The sequence below is a fragment of the Arachis ipaensis genome, chromosome B9 (assembly GCF_059453495.1).
Source record: "Arachis ipaensis isolate K30076 ecotype BB chromosome B9, ASM5945349v1, whole genome shotgun sequence".
Lineage (NCBI taxonomy): Eukaryota > Viridiplantae > Streptophyta > Magnoliopsida > Fabales > Fabaceae > Arachis > Arachis ipaensis.
The window spans coordinates 20,091,970-20,116,054 of NC_142444.1; the positions used below are offsets into that span (position 1 = coordinate 20,091,970).

At 35.3% G+C, this 24,085-nt stretch overlaps 1 non-coding gene and 2 pseudogenes across 1 annotated transcript; 2 read left to right on the forward strand and 1 right to left on the reverse strand.

Moving 5' to 3' along the window:
• Positions 1 to 1,147: 1,147 nt before the first annotated feature.
• On the forward strand, positions 1,148 to 1,255 carry LOC148543952 (small nucleolar RNA R71). The gene has a single exon (XR_015901423.1). It is a non-coding gene; the product is annotated as a small nucleolar RNA R71 (small nucleolar RNA).
• A 10,454-nt stretch (positions 1,256 to 11,709) lies between these two features.
• LOC107615186 (NADP-dependent malic enzyme 4, chloroplastic-like) lies at positions 11,710 to 19,047 on the reverse strand (annotated as a pseudogene).
• Positions 19,048 to 20,727: 1,680 nt separating this feature from the next.
• LOC148543953 (uncharacterized) lies at positions 20,728 to 21,408 on the forward strand (annotated as a pseudogene).
• Positions 21,409 to 24,085: the final 2,677 nt, after the last annotated feature.

The following is a 24,085-nucleotide window of genomic DNA, read 5'->3' on the forward strand; positions in this document are numbered from 1 at the left end:
CTATGGTACAAGGTATTAGGAACTTTCCAGGATCCTGTTTCTTCTGAGGCAATCTTAGTTGATCCAATGCATTTAGTTCATTGGTGAACAGGGGAGGTTCATCTCCCCAAGTCTCTTTACCAAATAAATTGGCATTCAGCTTCATGATTGCACCAAAAAACTTGGAAACTTACTCTTCAGTAACATCCTCATTCTCTTCTGAAGAGGAATATTCATCAGAGCTCATGAAGGGCGTAAGGAGGTTTAATGGAATCTCTATGGTCTCTAGATGAGCCTCAGAGTCCTTTGGTTCCTCAGAGGGAAACTCCTTATTGATCTCTGGACGTCCCAGGAGGTCTTCCTCCTTTGGATTCACGTCCTCCCCTTCCTCCTTGGATTCGACCATGATGGTTATATCAATGGCCTTGCACTCTCCTTTTGGATTTTCTTCTGTATTGCTTGGGAGAGTACTAGGAGGGATTTCAGTGATCCTTTTACTCAGCTGGCCCACTTGTGCCTCCAAATTTCTAATGGAGGACCTTGTTTCATTCATGAAACTCAGAGTGGGCTTAGATAAATCAGAGACTAAATTTGCTAAGCTAGATGGATTCTACTCAGAATTCTCTGTCTGTTGCTGAGTAGATGATGGAAAAGGTTTACTATTGTTAAACCTGTTTCTTCCACCATTATTAAAGCCTTGCTGAGGCTTTTGTTGATCCTTCCATGAGAGATTTGGGTGATTTCTCCATGAGAGATTATAGGTGTTTCCATAAGGTTCACCCATATAATTTACCTCTGCAATTGCAGAGTTCTCAGGATCATAAGCTTCTTCTTCAGAAGATGCCTCTTGAGTACTGTTGGATGCAGCTTGCATTCCATTCAGACTCTGAAAAATCATATTGACTTGCTGAGTCAATATTTTGTTCTGAGCCAATATGGCATTCAGAGTATAAATTTCAAGAACTCCCTTCTTCTGAGGCGTCCCATTACTTACAGGATTCCTCTCAGAAGTGTACATAAACTGGTTATTAGCAACCATGTCAATAAGTTCTTGAGCTTCTGCAGGTGTTTTCTTTAGGTGAATGGATCCACCTGCAGAAGTATCTAATGACATCTTAGCTAATTCAAATAGACCATCATAGAATATATCCAGGATGGTCCATTCTGAAAGCATGTCAGAAGGACACTTTTTGGTCAGTTGCTTATATCTCTCCCAAGCTTCATAGAGGGATTCACCTTCTTTCTATCTAAAGGTTTGAACATCCACTCTAAGCTTACTCAGCTTTTGAGGAGGAAAGAACTTGGCTAAGAAAGTCGTGACCAGCTTATCCCAAGAGTTCAGGCTATCTTTGGGTTGAGAGTCCAACCACACTCTAGCTCTGTCTCTTACAGCAAACGGGAAAAGCATAAGCCTGTAGACCTTGGGATCAACCCCATTGGTCTTAACAGTATCACAGATCTGCAAGAATTTAGTTAAGAACTGAAAAGGATCTTCAGATGGAAGTCCATGAAACTTGCAATTCTACTGCATCAGAGAAACTAATTGAGGTTCCAGCTCAAAGTTGTTTGCTCCAATGGTAGGGATGGAGATGCTTCTTCCATGTAAATTGGAATTAGGTGCAGTAAAGTCACCAAGCATCCTCCTTGCATTATTATTATTTTTGGCTGCCATCTCCTCTTCCTGTTCGAAAATTCCTGTAAGGTTGTCTCTGGATTGTTGTATTTTAGCTTCTCTTAGTTTCCTTTTCAGAGTCCTTTCAGGTTCAGGATCTGCTTCAACAAGAATGTTCTTGTCCTTGCTCCTGCTCATATGACAAAGAAGGGAATAACAAAGAAAATACAGAATCCTCTATGTCACAGTATAGAGATTCCTTTGTGTGAGTAGAAGAAGAAAAGAATGTAATGTAAGGAAAGAGAAGGGAGGAGAATCCAAACACAAGGGTGAGGAGAGCAGAGATATGAGATGAAGAGAAGTGTTAGTAAGTAATAAATAAATAGAAGGAGATGGGAGAGAGGGAATTTCAAAAAATAAATTTTGAAAAAGAGTTAATGATTTTCAAAAATTAAGATAAAATTAAAATTAAAATAAAAAATTGAAACAATTAATTAATTAAGAGGAATTTTTGAAAAAGAGGGAGGTATTTTCGAAAATTAGAGAGCGATAGTTAGTTAGGTAGTTTTGAAAAAGATAAGAAACAAACAAAAAGTTAATTAGTTAGTTGAAACAAATTTTGAAAATTAATTTTTAAAAGATAAGAAGATAAGAAGTTTGAAAAGATATTTGAAAAAGATATGATATGAAAAGGTATGATTAAAAAGATATGATTTTGAAAAAGATAAGATAAAAAGATATTTTTGAAAAGATATGATTGAAATTAGTTTTGAAAAAGATTTGATTTTTAAAATCACAATTAATGACTTGATTCACAAGAAATCACAAGATATGATTCTAAAACTTAAAGTTTGAATCTTTCTTAACAAGTAAGTAACAAACTTGAAATTTTTGAATCAAAACATTAATTGTTGAAGATATTTTCGAAAATATAATGTAAAATTAAGAAAAAGATTTTTTGAAAAATATTTTTAAAATTTTCGAAAATAAATAAGAAAAATGAAAAAGATTTGATTTTTGAAAAAGATTTTGAAAAAGATAAGGTTCTTAAATTGAAAATTTGATTTGACTCATAAGAAACAACTAAATTTTAAAAAGTTTTGAAAAAGTCAACTCAAATTTTTGAAAATTTATGAGTGAAAAAGGGAAAGATATTTTTTTGATTTTTGAATTTTTAATGATGAAAGAGAAAAACATAAAAAAAAACTCAATGCATGAAAATTTTGGATCAAAACATGTGATGAATGCAAGAACACCATGAATGTCAAGATGAACACCAAGAACACTTTGAATGTCAAGATGAACACCAAGAACATATTTTCGAAAAATTTTTGATGCAAAGAAAACATGCAAGACACCAAACTTAGAGATCTTTAATGCTTAGACTCTATGAATGCAAAGATGCACATGAAAAACAACAAAAGACACAAAATAAGAAAACATCAAGATCAAACAAGAAGACTTACCAAGAACAACTTGAAGATCATGAAGAACACTATGAATGCATGAATTTTTGAAAAATGCATAAATTTTTAGAAAAAATGCAATTGACACCAAACTTAAAAATTGACTCAAGACTCAAACAAGAAACGAAAAAAGATTTTTGATTTTATGATTTTATTAATTTTTTTGGATTTTTTGTATATTTTTTTTTCGAAAAACACATAGGAAAAAGAAAATAAGAAATTCAAAAATTTTTAATAAGAATTCCAGGAATCTTTCAATGTTAGCCTAAAGCTCCAATCCAAGGGTTAGACATGGCTTAATAGCCAGCCAGCTTTAGGATATAAATCAGTCATACAATAACAAATTTGATTAGCAACAACTAGCTTGCTCTTGTAATGATGACTTGGAAGCCTCAGTCCAAATGAATTTAGACGTGGCTCTACAGCCAGCCAGACTTCTACATGCTTCATGAAACACTAGAATTCATTCTTAAAAATTTAGAATAATTTTCGAAAACAGATGAGAAATTTTTGAAAGATTTTTGAAAAATTTTTTCTGAAAATAAAACAAAAAGAAAATTACCTAATCTGAGCAACAAGATGGACCGTCAGTTGTCCAAACTCGAACAATCCCCGGCAACGGCGCCAAAAACTTGGTGCACAAAATTGTGATCCCTGGTAATGGCTCCAAAAACTTGGTGCTCTAATCTTAATTCATAATTTGTCACAACTTCGATACAACTAACCAGCAAGTGCACTGGGTCGTCCAAGTAATAAAACCTTACGTGAGTAAGGGTCGATCCCACGGAGATTGTTGGTATGAAGCAAGCTATGGTCATCTTGTAAATCTCAGTCAGGCAGATATCAAATGGTTATGGAGTTTTCGAATAATAATAATAAATAAACAGAAAATAAATATAGAAATATTTATGTAATTCATTGGTGAGAATTTCAGATAAGCGTATAGAGATGCTTTCGTTCCTCTGAACCTCTGCTTTCCTGATGTCTTCATCCAATCAGTCTTACTCCTTTCCATGGCAAGCTTTCTGTAAGGCATCACCGTTGTCAATGGCCACATCCCATCCTCTCTGTGAAAAAGGTCCAAATACTCTGTCACGTCACGGCTAATCATCTGGAGGTTCTCGATCATACTGGAATAGGATTCACCCTCCTTTTGCGTCTGTCACTACGCCCAGCACTCGCGAGTTTGAAGTTCGTCACAGCTATCCCCTCCCAGATCCTACTCGGAATACCACAGATAAGGTTTAGACTTTTCGAATCTCAGGAATGGCTATCCATGGGTTCTAAATTATACCACGAAGATTCTAATATCTCGGACTCGGTCCTCTGTATTAGATATCTAAGAGATACTCATTCTAGCTTGTTTGCATGTAGAACGGAAGTGTTTGTCAGGCACGCGTTCATAAGTGAGAATGATGATGAACGTCACATAATCATCACATTCATCATGTTCTTGGGTGCGAATGGATATCTTAGAAGTGGAATAAGTTGAATTGAATAGAAAAACAGTAGTACTTTGCATTAAATCATGAGGAACAGCAGAGCTCCACACTTTAATCTATGGAGTGCAGAAACTCTACCATTGAAAATACATAAGTGATGAAGGTTCAGGCATGGCCGAATGGCCAGCCCCCAAACGTGATCAATAGATCGAAAGATAATCCAAAGATGATCCGAAGATGTAAATACAATAGTAAAAAGTCCTATTTATACTAAACTAGTTACTAGGGTTTACAGAAGTAAGTAATTGATGCATAAATCCACTTCCGGGGCCCACTTGGTGTGTGCTTGGGCTGAGCTTGAAGTTTACACGTGCAGAGGCTTCTTTTGGAGTTGAACGCCAAGTTGTAACATGTTTTTGGCGTTCAACTCTGGTTCGTGACGTGTTTCTGGCGTTTAACTCCAGACTACAGTGTAGAACTGGCGTTCAACGCCCTTTTGCGTCATCTAAACTTGGGCAAAGTATAGACTATTATATATTGCTAGAAAATCCTGGATGTCTAATTTCCAATGCCATTGAGAGCGCGCCATTTGGAGTTCTGTAGCTCCAGAACATCCACTTTGAGTGCAGGGAGGTCAGAATCCAACAGCATCAGCAGTCCTTCTTCAACCTCTAAATCTGATTTTTGCTCAAGTCCCTCAATTTCAGCCAGAAAATACCTGAAATCATAGAAAAACACAAAAACTCATAGTAAAGTCCAGAAATGTGAATTTAACATAAAAACTAATAAAAACATCCCTAAAAGTAACTAGATCCTACTAAAAACATACTAAAAACAATGCCAAAAAGCGTATAAATTATCCGCTCATCAATCACCCTTGTTCAGAACCTTTTGACACTTTACACGTTTTTATGATTGTATTTTCTATCAGTATGAGTTTCTAACTCTCCTAGGTTGAGGGGTGGTGCCATGCTGAGTTTTATGGATTAATAAAAGTACTACTGTTCTTTCTCAATTCGTGTTTGATTCTCTATTCTAAGATGTATCTTTGTTCTTCATCAATATGAATGCGTTGAACTGGCATAAGGTTATCACATTATACATGGGTTCAGAGTGAGTTTTTCATCAGACAATGATGAACGACCAGCTTGATTATACATCTCTTAGACAGCTAATCCACGACTTCGTTGGGGACTTCTCGAGACACCAGTTCAGCCGAAGTATGGGGAGATTAAGGTCTCTGTGGTAGAGGCTAGAACCCAAAGGGCAACATCCTCTTATGCGGAAGATCCGACCTTGTCTGTGGTGTTTTGAGTAGGATCACCAAGGAGAATGAACTGCAGGAGCTTCACCTTCAATAAGACTGGATCCGCACTAACCCTGGGGTTCAGATCTAGAGGAGTATTAGCGATCTCTTAAAAAAGACGTTAATCACATACATCCTGCCATAGAAGAAATCATTCACAATTGAAGAAGACAGTAAGACCAGAGTTAATCCAGAAGGACAAAGCATCTCCAAGCCTTAACCATCTTCTTATCATTGTAAACAGGTCAACCTAGTTTAGATATCATTATTCCTTTTATGCATTTAAGCAAACAAACATACCAACATCTCCTACTCGCCTGACTAAGATCTACAAGATAACCATAGCTTGGTTCAAACCACAATCCTCGTGGGATCGACCCTGACTCACTCAGGTATTACTTGGATGATCCAGTGCACTTGCTGGTTCAATTGTACGAAGTGTGGGGATTTGTGCACCATTGAACCGGCATAAGGTTATCTCATTCTACATGGGTTCAGAGTGAGTCTTTCATCGGAAAATTATGAACCACTAGCTTGATTATATATCTCTTAGACGGCTAATCCACGACTTCATTGGGGACTTCTCGAGACACTAGTTCAGCCGAGGTATAGGGAGATTAGGGTCTTTGTGGTAGAGGCTAGAACCAAAGGCGCAGCATTCTCTGATCTGGAAGATTCGACCTTGTCTGTGGCGTTTTGAGTAGGATCACTAAGGGGAATGGACTTCAGGAGCTTCACCCTCAATCAGACTAGATCTGCACTAACCCTGGGATTCAGATCTGGAGGAGCGTTGGCGACCTCTCAAGAAAGGGGTTGATCACATACAGCCTGCCATAGAAGAAATCATTCACAGTTGAAGAAGATAGTAAAACCGAATTGATCCAGGGGAACAAAGCATCTCCAAGCCTTAACCATCTTCTTATCATTTCATTCACCATCAATTGAGTAATGTTTTCTTTATTTTCTTTTTATGCGCTTTAAACAAACAAACAACTTTTCTATCCGCCTGACTAAGATCTACAAGATAACCATAGCTTGCTTCACATCACAATCCTCGTGGAATCGACCCTGACTCACCTAGGTATTACTTGGACGACCCAGTGCACTTGCTGGTTCAGTTGTGCGAACTGTAATTCCTCGCACCAAGTTTTTGGCGCCATTGCCGGGGATTGTTCGAGTTTGGACAACTAACGGATTGTCTTGTTGCTTAGATTAGGTATTGTTTTTAATTTTGTTTGAGTCTTCCATTTTCTTTTTTTCGAAAAAATCAAAACTTTTTTCAAAAACTTTTTCTTTTCTTTATTAATCTTGATCTTTTGTTTGAGTGTTTGTTCTTGTATTGTTTGAGTTTTTTTTTCGAATTTCTTGAGTCTTTTTCCAAAAAATTTTCAAAAATAGTGTCTTTTGTTTGAGTCTTGTGTCAATCTTTAAGTTTGGTGTCTTATTGTGTTTTTTCTTTTAATTTTGGTGTCCTTTGCATGTTCTTATTTTCTTTGAATTCTTTAAGTTTTGTTCTTGGTGTTCTTCTTTATCTTCAAAGTGTTCTTGTTTTTCTTCTTGTTTTGATCTTAAAATTTTTAAGTTTGGTGTTCCTTTGTGTTTTTCTTTGCAATTTTCGAATTCTAGGTGTCTTAAATCTAAAAATTTTAAGTTCGGTGTCTTTTTGTTATTTTTATCTTTCTTCATTAAATTCAAAAATAAAAAAAATAAAATATCTTTTCTTATCTTTATATCTCAATTTTCGAAAAAAGCAACATATTTTTCAATTTTAATTTCAAAATCATTATCTTATCTTATCTTAGTTTTAAATTTCAAAATTCAAATCTTTTCAAAATCAAATCTGTTAAAAAATCATATCTTTTTCAAATTACTATCTTATCTTTCTATCTTTCTTTAAAAATTCAAAAATCTTATCTTATCTTATTTCAAATTCAAATTTCAAAATCAAATCTTTTTCAAAAATCAGATTTCAAATCTTATCTCTTTCAAATCTTTTCAAATTCCTATATTATCTTTTCTAATTTCAAATTTTAAATTCAAATCTTTTCAATTCCTATCTTATCTTTTCTAATTTTAACTTTTAAATTCAAATCTTTTCTAATCTTCTATTTTATCTTGTTTTCAAATATTTCTTAATTAGTTACTTGTTTTCTCTCTCTTCTTTTTCAAAATTTCCTAACTAATTCTTCTCTCTTCTAATTTTTGAAAATATCTTCTCTCTTTGATAGTTTTTTTGCAACCATTGCTTCAAACCATGTGGGAAAAACTTCATAAGAAGCTTCCCACCCACCAAATATTTTCTCAGGTGCCTTTTACTTGGCCAACCATGCTTTAAGATAACTCATCATGTAGTTGAACTTCGACTGCACTTCAGCAATGATAGATTTTACCTTTAGGGATGGGTCGACTTCAACTAATGGCTTTATCGCTTCTGCAATTGTACCAGAGTCTAGTTTGGTATGATCTTGGGAGATGGTATAGCCGGTGCATGTGTGACTACCGTTATACCCTCTTATCACCCAACAATACTGTCTTTTTATAAAACTAACTTTGATAAGTCAATCATAACTTATTTCGTATTATACGCATTTAGCCTAAAATGTCGTCGGTTCTTATTCAAACACCCTATAATCGATACCTCTCCGAATAATATACTCTTTAACTGCCACAATTACAGTCTCTCTAAAATTAAACTCCATTCCAACGACGACATCACTATCTGTGACAACAGCAGAGGCTGCACCAATAATAAAACAAAAGAAATTCAAATACTATTTTAATAATAATAATATTGACATATTCAGAAAATTCTAGTACATGCATGGCATCAAGATTCAAAGTGTGCATAAACAATGGCTCTCTAAATGGATGTAGACCCGCTAGTGCATTAGCAACATCTACCACATCAGCCTCAATTGATATATCATCTTCCTCCACATTTTCAGTTGGACCAACAATTTCATAATTACCTTCAAACTCTTCATTGCTTTCAGTATTATAACCCATGGCCATCCAGTTTATGTTAGATTTTGGAAAATCAACATCTTGGATTTTATCGAACTCAACATATAATTTGATAAGTGAGGCTTTTGCTCTAGTTTGATAGTAGGTCAAAAATATTTTTTACAGTCTAATTTCATCAACCACATGCATTATTTGAAATTGAATGACACCACCAAATATTAGCACAGGATGCCTGTACAAAATATTTGTCACTATCTTCAGCAGTTGATTATTTACACTTTGAAAAAGTACACTCTTAAGTCCTTCATATGTTATCGAGAGAGGAACAACAATAACACAAATTCTCACATAAAAAATTCATACGTACCTTCATGTGTATCATACAAAATCTGACCATTATAATATATTTTTAAACTAACATAACCTACCATTTAATACACTCAATACATTTACTCATAAATTTTTTCACTTAGCATATGCAGAATAAACTACTAAAGAACTCTCTCAAAATCTAAAAATGAAGAAAAAATGTGTTGCTTACTTCTACTCTCTCTGCAATATATTCTCAGCATAATACCAAGACTCTTTTTATAATTGATTTAATATTTTTTATTCGTACCAGTATAAAACATCAATGATATTTTTATTTTTACTGCACAACGTTAGTTCTATTTTGACCAATTTCAACTTTTTAAATTCGTATAATATATAAAATATCCCTGCCGTTTTCTATCTTTTATTTAAAAGAATCACAAAATGGCGTTGCCATTTTTTAAATATAAAATTTTAAAATAAGGTAAATTCTACTCTACCCTTCCTATAATGACATGTATATTACCCTCTGTGACATGTCATCCTTTAATTGGTTGCTATGTTAACTATGGTTAAACTATTGGTAATTAAATTATAGACCAAAGTGGGTAATTATATAATTTACTAAAATAGTAAAAATTCAATATTTGATTCTTCCCCAAATCATGCTCCCACCATGAACCCTAATCTTCTGTATCTCCTCCCCCGTTCCGGCAACGTCGTCGCCACCCGAGCATAACCGCGTCATTGGCCTCCCCCCGTTCCGGCACCGTCGTCGCCACCCGAGCATAACCGCCTCATTGGGTGCCCCATTCTCTCCGTCTGTCGTGCCATCTCCGTGCTCGAAAGCATCGCCGCCGCCGTCGTCACAAGCAGCGCCGCCTTCCTCACGGTATCCTTCCCTCTCACCCAATATTATTATTATCAAGATCGGTACATGGAAGGATAGACTATAAGCATAATTCCTTTGTATTTTTAGAGTACAAATTCTTTTATAGATTTCAATTCAGATGACGTAAATGCTTTGATCTCATTGATTTTTTTGAAGGACTTGCAAGTTGTCCACCAGCAAGTACAAGATTTTGGATATGGAGATTTATTGCCGATGAATCTTTAGCTATTACTGCTTCAAGTATCATTCCTCGTTGGAATTACTTTCGTTTTCTCAGATTCTTAGGTCCCCCCCCCAAAAAAAACACCAAAAAAAAAAGGAAAAAATCATATATGTTTTGTTAACTATGTTATTCTTTGTAAGCAAGAGTAAGAAACAGAGGTTGGTTCCTTGATTAGTCTTACTTGTTCATTCTTTTATCTTATTAGCCTAGGCAATCACTCTATCAACATGTATAGTTGCTCACAACAATGCATTGTTCGCTTTGCTGGTGTCAAATAATTTTGCTCAGATAAAAAGCAATGTGTTTAAGCGATACAGCAGGGACAATGTATACCGTTTGGTTTACCTTGGTAAGTTATTGTGCCTACTAGAGTTTATTTTCCTTTGATTTCTGCTTATTTGGTATATTGATGATTAGTTCCTATGCTAAATAGAAAATTATGCAAACCCTTTTACAATATGATGAATAAAAGTCACTTTTTAAGCAAAATGAAAGTTAGATATGGTGTTGAAGTCCATGATTAGTGCATCCCTTTGATTTAAATTCTAATTTTGTTAGGACTTAATGGGTTGCATTGGTTAAACACTAATAAATATTTTATGTATGCGTTTTGATCTTTTAAGGAAATATGATATGAATATGATAAGGGTATTATGGGCAATTAGGAGGTACATTGTTAGTGAGTGAGAATTATAGGAATATGTATGCGAAATGATAATTGATATCATCAAGCATTCATTCATTGCTAAATTCAATGACATGAAACCCATTACATACTGAGCTCCTTGAAGACCTCTGTAAACAGGTATTTTCATCTGATTTTATGTGCATATCATCCATGCACTATTATTGGTTGTTTATTCTGATTAAAAAGGCATTAACAGCTGGCTGTGCATGGTTAATTTGCATATGTTTCAAATCCCTCACGGGGTATCTTGAATTTGAGTGACTTTATGAGCAATAATACATTGAAAGTACCACAGCCTTCCATAATTCAATTTCCAAATTTCTTTTGTGATTATCTGTTGTAAACTTGTAATATGTTTTTCTTTACTGCGATATTGAATCCAATATGGATTTGTATGCCTTTTGTATTCCTTTCTAGCAATATGGTTCAATCTCTCTAAATAACTTGGTCATTTTTCTTCTCAATTGATTGTGTCCCTTTGATTTCTTTCATTATTGTTTCTTTGATTTATAGTTTAATTCCAGTGAGTTCAGTTTATAAGTGAACGCTTTTACCATATTTCACCAAAAAGTAAGAAAAGAAAAAGAGAACGAGAATACTTTTACCATATGGAAGGGGTTTTTTTTAATATAAGTAGGCATTTGCACATGGTGTATCCTGTTGGAAAGCAAGAATATGCTATTTAGTTGACACTTGAGAAAGCCAACTATTACTGCATAAAGAATGATGTATAATTATGCAACTTTAAGTTGGTTTATACTATTTTTGATAATTACATTGCTTTAGCCGACTCTATGATGGAAATTTCCCTAAGAATACAACTGTTCAAGTGATAACATTAAGTCCTGGTCCCGATATCCCGGTTTGTGCATCTACAAGTAACGAAGAGTCCGGGTTGAGTTCCAGACCAGCAGAGTCTCCTGTTGTGGCCCCTGAAAATAGAATGGCAGATTGAAGATGATTCAGACCTTGGGATGATTGGTAATTTTGTACCATTTACTAATTACCTTTTATTGATGTTTTGTATAGTTTGCATTCATTGATTGAATTGACAATTATTGAACTAGGAAGATTATGTCATATTACTCATTTACTATTAAATTTTGAAATTTCTTTTTGACTTATTCTATCAATAACAGAACTTGAGCTTAATTTTAGTTCATTTGATGTGTCCCCATGTACTGTACTAAGTAATTACCACGGAGTTTAACCACCAAATTTTAACTACAAACGCTAACTCGTGTCTTCTATTTATCACCAAATTTGCTCATATTGACATGCCATAACCAACCTGTCTTTACTAGATTTACTAAGCTACAATATTATTTCTTAAAAATATTCTAACATTAACACAAATTTTTTAAATTAAATCTAAAAATGTAAAAAATTAAATTTAGATAAAATAAAAAATTATAAAGATAATTCTAATATGAACTGTCTGTGCTTTGTGATGCTGAAGTCGCTCTTGTTGTCTTCTCCAGCCTTGGCCGTTTGTATGAGTATGCTAACAACAGAAATTCTCTCGAAGTAAGCTGTTGATTTTCTGTCATATTAAGTGAGCTCTGGTGTTTCCTTAATACTCTATCTTACTTGTGCATATTTTCTTTGGTAATTTTCACCAACTATTTGTCTATTTTGCAGGAAACAGGTCCAATTAGAGTTTTTGGACCATGGAGTACTAACTTTGTTGAAGAATTAGCTAGAGCCACTTCCCGATGGAAGCTTGTCAAATATTAACATACGCATAGCAATTTTGAGTATTTTAAATGATGTACTGAGTTTTCACCATTATAAATATTTTTTATTCAATTGCCCTTCTCCAGCAAAATGTTAAAGGAACTAAAGGGCATAAGGGCATCTTAGAGGAAGCAAATTCTACTATGCAAGTTGAGTAGAATTAGAAGTCAATTATCAGGGCTTTGAATGGTTTGTACTTTGTATATTCTGAGTCATAGTTACTAAGTATTTTTTGGAGTTTCTTGTATTGGTAGATGCAAGTTCAAACATAAGTAACTAGAAAGTTATAATGACATTCACCAAAACTAAGTAATTCCTCACAAAATGTATTTGCTTGTATTCTAAATCTTGATCACATCAAACCAAATTCAAGTTCGACTTACTAAAAGCTCAAAAGTTGGCTCGAGCTTTTCTTATATTAAAATAATTATATATGTATAGATGTGTATATAATACAAAATATAGATCTCAACTTCAAGCTCAAACATAGCTCATAACTTGCATATACATCACTTTTAAAAAGGTTAAACTACTAGAAGAATGAATTAGTGATGTTAGCCTCTCATAACTTGCTGGAAAATTCATCAACCATGATTCCCTCCATTCGATAGGAAGCAAATTTTGAGGCAAGTTTCCTCAGCTGTGATACGTTTCTTCCCAATTTCATTGCCACCTTCATTTCAAGCAGCTCCCCGTTTTCTCTTTTCTCCAAATAACTTTCTTCCAAAGTTGATTCAATGGAGGTTTTTAACTGCTAGAAGAAGCCAGCAGAGTTTTTATACATTTCGAATACCATACCAACTTGGCCTTCATGCTCGAAGGTGTTGATTGCAGCATCCAAAGAACCAGCCATGAGAGGCACCATTGACCATTGTAGCATACCTAGCCATTCTTGTCAAATTCTTATTCTCTCTGCAGAACAAACAAGCAAACAGCCACAAATTTATTTATAAATTTATGTGCTACTCTTTTACCATAAATCTCAACAATTAAATAGTCAGTCTATCACGAGCAGCAATATCTTAACATTTCAGATATCAGTTTTCCCATAGTAAAAGATCATTCTAGAATTCCAAAACTCCAAAATAATTTCATGTTGAACCTTCTAACCATGGTACATAAAATCAAATAAAATAAATAAAAAGTAAGAATGATTGTAAAAAAAGGAGACTTGTAAGAAATATGCTGATGTGTAGAAATGTCCCTGTATTTCTTAGCAATACCAAAGTCAATGATATACACCTACAGAGGGTGCTTGGTTTTGATTCATACAGCAACTGAGGGTGCTTGGTTTTGACATTTTTCTGAATAAGAAAGAAAACCAAGCCAATAGCATGCTCGATCAGGCACACATGACTTGTCCTTCAATAATTTAATTTTGCCACTGAAATATGCAGAAACCTTAAATTGCTATGCCCTACAGCACCCCATAGCTCTAATATATCTCTCTTAAGGAAAAAAAAAAGGAACTAGTTTTGCATATTCATTTCTTGGAAAGTCACTAAAACATTACAATTCTCCTAATTTCAGCAGCTCTTGGAATTTTATTTAAAATTTTATTTAAAGTTGCATAATTATACATCATTCTTTATGCAGTAATAGTTGGATTTTTCAAGTGTCAACTAAATAGCATATTCTTGCTTTCCAACAGGATACACCATGTGCAAATGCTTATTTATATTAAAAAAAACCCCTTCCATATGGTAAAAGTATTCTCATTCTCTTTTTCTTTTCTTGATTTTTGGTGAAATATGGTAAAAGTGTTCACTTATAAACTGAACTCACTAGAATTAAACTATAAATCAAAGAAACAATAATGAAAGAAATCAAAGGGACACAATCAATTAAGAAGAAAAATGACCAAATTATTTAGAGAGATTGAACCATATTGCTATAAAGGAATACAAAAGGCATATAAAACCTATTGGATTCAATATCGCAATAAAGGAAAACATATTACAAGTTTACAACAGATAATCACAAAAGGAATTTGGAAATTGAATTATGAAGGCTGTGGTATTTTCAATGATTATTGCTCATAAAGCCACTTAAATTCAAGATACCCCGTGAGGGATTTGAAATATATGCAAATTAACCATGCACAACCAGCTGTTTAATGCCTTTTTAATCAGAATAAATAACCAATAATAGTGCATGGATAAAATGCACATAAAATCATATGAAAATACCTGCTTATAGAGGTCTTCAAGGAACTCAGAGTATGTAACGGGTTTCATGTCATTGATTTTAGCAATGAATGAATGCTTGATGATATCAATTAACATTTCGCATATATATTCCCATAATTCTTACTCACCAACTAAAATCTAAAGAATTCAACTAGGAAATCAACTATTTTTCAGCCAATATTAAACAAATTTTCTAAAATTACCCTTTTATTATAAATTCTAATTCTAAATCCTAAACTCTATACTTTCCAAAAAGTGAAAGTTAAGAAAGTAATTTTATAATAAAAAACTTGCCTAATTTTAACTAATTAAAAGTTGATTTTTTGTACTTACGTTTATCTAAAATATAAATATTAAAATAGGTTTAGCACCTTCTCATGCTAGATATGATTTGAGAAAGTATAAGAAAATAAAGTTGTATCCTACTAACAACCATAGCTTCTGGTCTAGTGGTAAACACTTGACCCAACAAGAAAATTTTCCATAAAGATAGGACCAATGAATTAATGGTTAAAAATTTTAAGAAAAAATTGAGTGAAGAAAACTTTGACAAAGCGTGTACCAGTCAATACAACTTGGTGGGTAACATTTATCCCCACTGTTAGTATATCCACTCCATTTGTGAACACAACATCTACAGAATCTGAATCACCAAATATCTGGAATCAAACCCAACTAAAGGAGTGAGACAAGGAGAGAAATGACCCATACACAGATGTAGTTATTTATTTATTTCATCACAACACACATTGACTTTCGCGGCTAGATTCACATTGCCATTTACTGCGAAGGCACCACCAAGTATAACAATCTGCTCAATGTGATTGGCAAATTCTGGATCAAGCTGTATGGCTTACAAAAGAAGAATCTAGTCAAGAAATGAGGTATTGTACGACATGATATGTACGGCGAGGAAAGGTTCCAGCTAATGGATGAAGACAGAACGAACAGAGATGTCAATAAAGTAAACAATACCAACAAACAGCAACAATGAATCAATGATTATTGAACAAAAATTAGTGAAATTACATAGTAACTCATCAGTATTACTAACAAAATTTCAAAACAAGCAAAATAAGTGCAGCAAACCAGAAATCAATTCAGAATCACATAATCATAGAATCAGAATTACAGAATCAAAGAATCATAGAATTTGAACTAAGCAAAACAAGCAAATTTGAACCCAGCAACTCAGAAGCACAGAATCAAAGTTATTAACAAGAAAGTAACAAAACCCTAAATAAATCCAGCAACTGAGAATCACAGAAATTATAATTAACAAAATCAAGCCCTAACTATTTCATAATTATAAAAACCCAAGTTATCAACAATAAACTGAACAATAAACTAAGGTGGAGGTGGTGACCTGCTGTGTTGATTGTGGGTGGCCAGAACCCAGAAACGCTGCTGGGTGGAGGTGGCGAGGTGCTTTGTTGATCGTGGCCTCGTGGGTGCTATCTGCTGTGCTGCCCTGTTGGGTCAGTCGGTGGTGGCAAGGTGCTGTGTTGATCTAGGTCTTCGCATTCGTGGTGCACCGGCGGTGGGGAATCTCTGCTCTGTTCAGGGAATATGTATGCATTATTGGCCTGTCATCAAAGAAAACATCTGAATCAGACTGTGTTCTATGCAAAATTTCTTTTTCTTACATATGAATTCTGAAGGACTATAAACCTGGCCAGGCACAAAAACTTTTCCTTCATACTCAACAGGAGGGAATGGGCTTCCGCTAGCGAAAATGGCGCGACCCTGATGATACCAAACATGTACAAGGTAAGAATATAGAAATTAAACTCGAAACCCGAACTTAATTATAGAAATACTACTAGGGGTATCTTATTACCTGGCTCCACTTGTAAGCTTCTTCAGCAGTACATTCTGATTGTGAAGTTGGGTTGGAAAGTGAAAGAATGATAGGTTTCTGCATGCATTATCATGTAATAGACTTGTTAGCTTAAATGGACATGAACTATGTCATAGTAGTTGGAAAAATAGATTGAAATAGTAGTAGTACCTCATTGATTGAAGCCATTGCCTCAATAACCTCTTTAGTGAAAGTTCTTCCTTATCTAGAGGTTCCAATCAACACTGTTGGTTTGATTTTCTGAGAGGCTAACATAGACATAGATAATGTAAGAATATTGAAACTTTTGCTGTGTGTGCACGTGCGCACGTGTGTAGTGGACAGAAAGATCAATCATACATTAACAGTGTCTACGAGTCAATGAACAGGTTCATGATCATGGGCCCATAGCTTCTTAAAATGTTGAAGCGATTCTTTTCGGGAACTGACAATCAATCCCTGCAGAAGTAAGGGGATCAAGAATATTACTAACAGAAAATCAGAATCTACTTTGTATAAGTGGAGAAGCTTGGATGAATTCAACACTAACCTTTGAGTCCACCAACCAAATGCTCTTGCGCACTTCATCTAGTGGGACATTAGTCTGCATCAAGAAGGGTAGTTTCTTAACAAATCTAAAGTACTCATCAAATGAATATCATAACATTAATGAAAGTGTTTAGATGCTTCAAACATCATATCAGTAATAGAAAGGAACCTATTTTGATGTTTCAAGTGCAATAAGTTTTGTAATTCTAGTGCTAGCCTACAATCACCAATATAATTAAAAGTTTAAGACCATTAGAACTACATCCTCATCTTAGAACCAATGAAGGAAGCATGAGCATAGTCGCAGAACTACATGGTCCTACCTCTCCAGCACCAAGGAATAAGAATCTGTGGTCAGCCAAGTTGCCCCCAACCAATTTTAGAGCTGCAACTAGTCTAGCAAGGACCACTGATGCTGTACCCTGGAATAGTGCGATACGGTTTCAGAGCTGGATATATTATAGTTACCAAAGTATCAGAATTAAGTATTGATGACTAGTATTCCTTATTTGAATATCATTATTGAGAACAAGATGGGTTGATCTATATTTTTCAAGTAGATCAAATGCGTTGTGGTTTGCAAAGTCTTCAAACTATAACAGAATCATAAAAAAAGGACAAGTTAGTAAGCACTTCACACCCAATAAAAAAGATGGCTTGTCATATTGGCTAATACCTGAATGAGGACTTTCTCTTCGTAATTTTGCTTGACAGCACTCATAAATTCATGCATAAGTTCAGCATATTCCTAGATTCAGAAAAATTAGACCGAAGTCAACATTATGACATATTATATAAGTGATAGCTAAATTTAAAAATGATTAACTCCATGATGACTCAGAAAAGAATATTAGTCATGAACCTGCCCAGTCGCCCGTCTTTGCTTGAGCCCTATATATAACTCATCATTCAACAAGTTCTCGTTGTTTGTTCCCACATCAATGGTGATAGGCAAACACTGAAAATTTTTATCAGATTATATTATATTTATAGGCATGACAAGAAATGGAAGGCATAATCATTGTGAGTATATGATAGTGATAATTTATAAGATATACTTACGGCAGACGGACGAACTCCTCCGAGTGCTGTATATAAAGAAAGTTTTCCAACTGGTATTCCCATTCCGCAAAGAAAAAACATGTTACCAAAGATTAGATTACAATATTAGACCTGATTCATAAAACAATATGATTCATAAATTTCAACAAGTACAGAAGAAATTACCTGACAACCAAGATCCCCAAGACCCAAGATCCGTTCTCCATCAGTTACAACAATGACTTGAATGTTCTTCTCAGGCCAATTCCTTAGTACCTCAAGAATCCTCCCCCTTTAAGTTCAAACCCAAACAATATATAACGTAATCAACACAAATAACACATAAAATATTCATCAACAATAATTCCAAGTCAAAGTCAAGCTTACTTCTCTTTCAAGCTAATATGAAGACCCCGAGGACGCATGAAGATGCTTCCGTATTTCTGGCAAGCCTCACCGACAGTTGGAGCATAGACAACTGGGAGTAACTCTTCGACGTGCTCAATAAGAAGCTTATAAAACAACCGTTCATTCCTCTCCTGCAATAAGGAATATATTGAAGTGAAAGCATTAGAAGCCGAATCCAAAGCTAACAAAACAAATTGTCTGAAGAAACTTGCCCCAAGATATTATTTCACATTAAAGATGAATTTCATAGTTCTATATAAAAATAATGGGGCAAAAAAAGGTCAAGATCACAAGTATTTTAGCCAAGAAACAAGGCCACACCTGAAGATCCATCATTGCCATGTACTTCTGCAATGGAACTTGATACTGACGAACGTGCTGGATCATTTTCTTCACCTGCACAATGAAGTGGCAATAAACTTTTAAGCATTTAACTTATGTTCATATACACAATCCAATAATTTGGTAAGTATGAAAAAAAGGTAGTATTAATGTCTTCTAATCAGATATTCGACCTGAGTTTCTTACGGAATAACTGTCGGGGGAAGAAGACCTCACAAGTAGTGAGCAACAGGCAAACAGCAAACAAGAGCGTCAGCAACGCAACCATTAGCAGCAGCAGCCAAGGAACAAAGTTTCTGACAAGAATATGGGTTTAGAGAAGGATATACGATGGGTTTAGGGAACAAAAGCTTAGCAAAACAGAGATTCTGGTGAGAAGCATAGACGATGGAATTAGGGAAGGATTGAGAAGAATGTTTTAGTTTGGGCGGGTTTAGGTTTTCCTTTTGCGCCAAATTTTGGAAAAAATTGAAAGAGGCGGCTATTTACCCAAGATTAAAATTTTTTAAAGGGAGTTTATAAAACTCCTGTAGACTAAAAATAGAAAATCATGTAAATTGAATTCCAAAAAGTGAAAAGAAAAAATGACTTCTCTTATCAATATTGCATGAATTTATAAAAAGTCATGGTAAGTAATACCGGTAAAATAAAACATTTTTTGTAAAGCACAATGATTTTAAATTGGATGGAACACTACTTAAGTCTAGGGTACTAATCAGTTTAAATATTTTATTAGCGGTTTAATATATTCAGTAGTTTTTATAAGATTAACTTTTCTAATTTTAATTTTAATCTTATTAATTGGATATAATAATTTAAACATTAAAAATAAAAACATTAAAAAAATGTATAAAAGTTTTTTAATTTATATTTTATAAAATTTATAAATTTAAATTAAATAAGATATTAAACAAATTTATTATGTTGTTATTATGTATAACAAATTCAACTAAAGATTTATAAACATTATAAATAATTAACTATTTATAAATGTAAGACCCAGAACTTTTGAAAAATGGCTATTATCAGCTAATTTCAAATTCAGTATTTTTGTAGCTTTAATTTCAGAGATTCTTTATTAAAGAGAATTAAGGCGAGTTTTGATTTATTGAATTTGAGATAAGTTATGATTATTATCCAATTTTACAATTATTGGATTATTTTCTATATTTAAAATTATAAAGTTGACAGTTACAAAATGATAAGGATTTTATATGATTTGAATTAAATAATTAATATTTTAAATATATTACTACTATTTTGAAAAAAATGAAGAAATTAAGTGTATTATTTCTAATTTTTAGATTTGGGAATTTTATTAAAAATAATTGGTAAAATTGATGAGCAAATAGTATTTTTTCATATACAATTAGTGTTGGATTTACATTGGGTTTCAATTACTATATTATTCCCAATTTTATGTGAAATTACCATAATGCCCTTAACCCTAATTTTCAAAATGAAACCCTTCCCTAACTTAACTCCTTCAGCCGCTGAGTTCCCTTTCTCCTTCATAAGTTCAACACACGCAGTTTCCTTTGTTATCCCTGAAAGAAAGAAGCAAAGAAAACGAAAGAGGGAATGAGGGAAAAGGAGATCCGGAGGAAGAAAGAGCACCGGGAAAGCAGCAGCTCACCGGCCAGCCGCGTTCTGCCACCACGTCTAGCTCGCCGCCGATCGCGCTCCTGTTTGCGCCGTCGCTAGGGAGAACAGAACTGAGAAGGGGTTGGCTCGCGAATGTGGGTGGTCGCGGGCTCGAAGCCGCCGCGCCTTCATCACCACCGCGTCCACGCCGTGCCGCCGCCACTGCTAGGGTTTGCCGCTGCCACCTTATCACTGCCAGCAGGCACAGAGGGAGAGGGAAATTGGAGTTTTGCATAGCAGGGAGAGAGGGAGAGCGCGACAAGGGAAGCCATCTCTGCCTGTGTCACCGTCGTCGGACCGCCTTGCCATCGCCGAACCTCCTTGCCGTCGCCACAGAAGCTGCCTTCGTCGGTGCCGTTGGAGGCACGAATGGGAGAAGAACGCGCACGAGGGAGCTTACAGAGAGGGTGATGCGCGATGGTGGTAGGTTATTCCGCTGCCCTTGCTGCCGTCAGAAGCTGTCGCCACGGCCGCCGGCCTCCTAGCCGCCGCTGTGGTTGGAGTCCGCTGTGTACGGTCGCCGGAGAAGTCGTTGTGGCTGCTGAAACCACCGCCAAAGCTCTGGGCTGAGCTTCTGCCACTTGAGAACTTGTTGTCGTCGCCGGAAAAGTATGCCGGTAAGGGTTTTATTTGAGGTTTCTGCCTTTTTGGATTTCGAGAAGGTTTTAACGCTGCGCAGTTTTTATAGTTGATCCACAGGAGCTTCTGGCCGCCGCCGGAGCTGTTACCGGGCCTGTTCGAAATCGCAGCTGCTTCGTTTTCGTATTACAGTAAGTATCTTATGTTTCGAAAAAGCCTCGCGTTAGTATTCGGTTATGTTTGGTCAATGAATATGAGTTTTGGTAACGTGAGATCAAGTCCTGATTACTATATGTTGCGATTAGTGTGGCTATGGTTATTGCGAAAGTGGCTGGGAGCTGAGGTTTTGGTTGCCGTCAGTTCGGGTTGAGGCGGAAAGGACTTGATGAGGCGTTTGGGTTATGGAATTCCGTTTTGAGGTATGGGCGCTTTTCGAAAACTATATTTTGTATATTGGAATTATTACATATGGGCACTGATGTGAGGATGTGTATTTGGTGATTGTATCAGTCCTATGTATTGTTTGGTTGTTTTGTATGATTATGGGTGTTTGTTTGACTCGACTGTTGTGTGGCTTTGTGAAACGAAATGCTTTTGAAATTGATTCTTTTAAAGCTTTGAGATCGAGTTTAATCCGTTGGAAATTGATTTGAATTGAATGGATTTTCTTGAGAATGTGTAAAATAGAATACACTCTTGATTTCAGCCTGGCTGGCTTTAAATGATCTGGTTTTTGATAAATGATTGTTGCTGAACCGTTTCTTTAAAGCTTTAGAAATGAGTTTATTCGGCTGATAATGATTTGATGTTGAAACGGTTTTCTTGAAATATGGAATTGAGATGACTGTTGGATTTTGGCTTGCCTTGGACTGATTTTGAAATTTGGGCTGTTGAAAAAGATTGTGAAACGGTTTAGTTGGGACCCGAACCGGGTGGCAAAGTCCAGGTTTTAGGGGAGGTGCTGCTGAAATTTCTATAAAATTCGAGTCTTTATTGAAATGTTGTCTGGCAAATGATGAGTTAAAGACTTCTACTATTTTATTTGAATTATCAAGAAAAGGATGATTCATGCTTTCGAAATGAGTTAGTAAAGAGGAAATTGTGATTTAATCTTGCTTCTTAAGAAAGGCATTGTATCTCCTTCATGGGAAGTTATTTAGATGAAACTTGTGTTTTAAAGCTGCTTGAATGTGAAAAGGGTTTATGCCTTTGAATTTGACTTGGGGGTTTCAATTAAAGAAGTTTTAATGATTTTGAAAGGACCTGAATGTCTATTGACAAGTTTCATTTTGAAATGTTTTGAGAAAGGTTTTAAGTACTCTTTGAATTCTGAATTCTTGTAAGACTAAGGCAATTTTGAACAGTTGAAACGCTTTAGAATTTATCATGGGGGTTGAAGTTGGTTTTGCCTAAGTAAAGGAAACGGCTTTGAAAGAAGTAAATGATTACGTGACTCGGTTTGGCTTAGATCCTATTTTATTACTCAAATCGGAAAGCCAATGTTTTAATGATTTTAAATGAATTTGGCAAAATGAGTTATGTTATTCTCCCCTAAAGACTTGGGACTTGCCGAGAAACTTTTGCTATAAAATCCCATTGTTGGATGGGTGATTTTGAATATCTCAAAGAGATTTTTAACTTGCCATGATTATGGAAGTTTTGGAAAGAGGGTGCCGAGAGTGGCATTATTTTTAAAAGGGGAATTTACCTTGAGTAAAAATGGCTTATGAGCCTGAGATGATTTGAGAAATGAGATCTTTAGAGCCAAGGCTGAAAATAGTTGAAATTTGATTTCAAAGTGAAATGACTTGAGAAAAGTGATTTATGGCTTAAATGCCGGTTTTATGAATTTGATGATGTTGAATGGTGGAAGTGCTATTTTGTTATGGGCCAGAATGGTTGTGTATGATTATGAATATTGGCCGGTTCTAGATTGAACCGTGATCCGGAATGGCTATGTATGATTATGAATATTGGCTGGTTCTGGATTGAACCGTGAGCCGGAATGGCTATGTATGATTATGAATATTGGCTGGTTCTGGACTGAACCGTGAGCCGGATGGCTGAGATGGATGTTAATCCATGGTTGAGAATGAATGCATGTATATGCTGAATTATTGATAATTGTGATTTGCACTTCCACTATCAGAGGCACGAGTTCCCTGGAAGAAAGTAGTGGCTAGCCACCACGTGCTCCAGGTGGAGACTCGAGACTCTGCTGACCCTATGTCGTAAGTGTGGCCGGGCACTGTGAAAGTCCCGGATGAGTTCTCCCCCGTAAATATTCACCAGTGACGGTGATGGATATGGATCATGATTATGATCAAATTTATGATGAGTATAACTCGAGTTGGGGATGCACGACAGAGGGACAGTCAATGGTTAGCTACCAGGACTTGTCGGGTTGGCTCTATAACCAACAGATGATATCATCAGCCACTAGGGACAGGCATGCATCATATGCATCTATGTGACATTGTTTGCGTGTGCATATTGTACTTGGTTTGCCTATGTGATTACTTGAGATTAACTGTTACTTGTTCTACTTGCTGTAACTATTTGCTTGTGCTTGAACTTCCTATCTGTGTTTGCAACTGGGACTCTGTTGGATTGTGGTGATTGCTTGTTGGATGGATTGTTTGGGCCTAGAGCCGTGGTTGAATTGAGATGGACCGATGGTTGGTTTCAGTTTTATGGTTATGGTTTGGGAATGTATGAAAGGCTAGTTTGGTTCAGCATAGATAAACCTTTTGAAAGGCTTTTGAATATCATTTTAAATGAACAGTTTCCTCTTTCAGAAAAGGATTTCAGATTTCTCTTTTATTGTAAACCTTTGTTTTTGAAAAGGGGCATAAGACGGTTATTAATCACT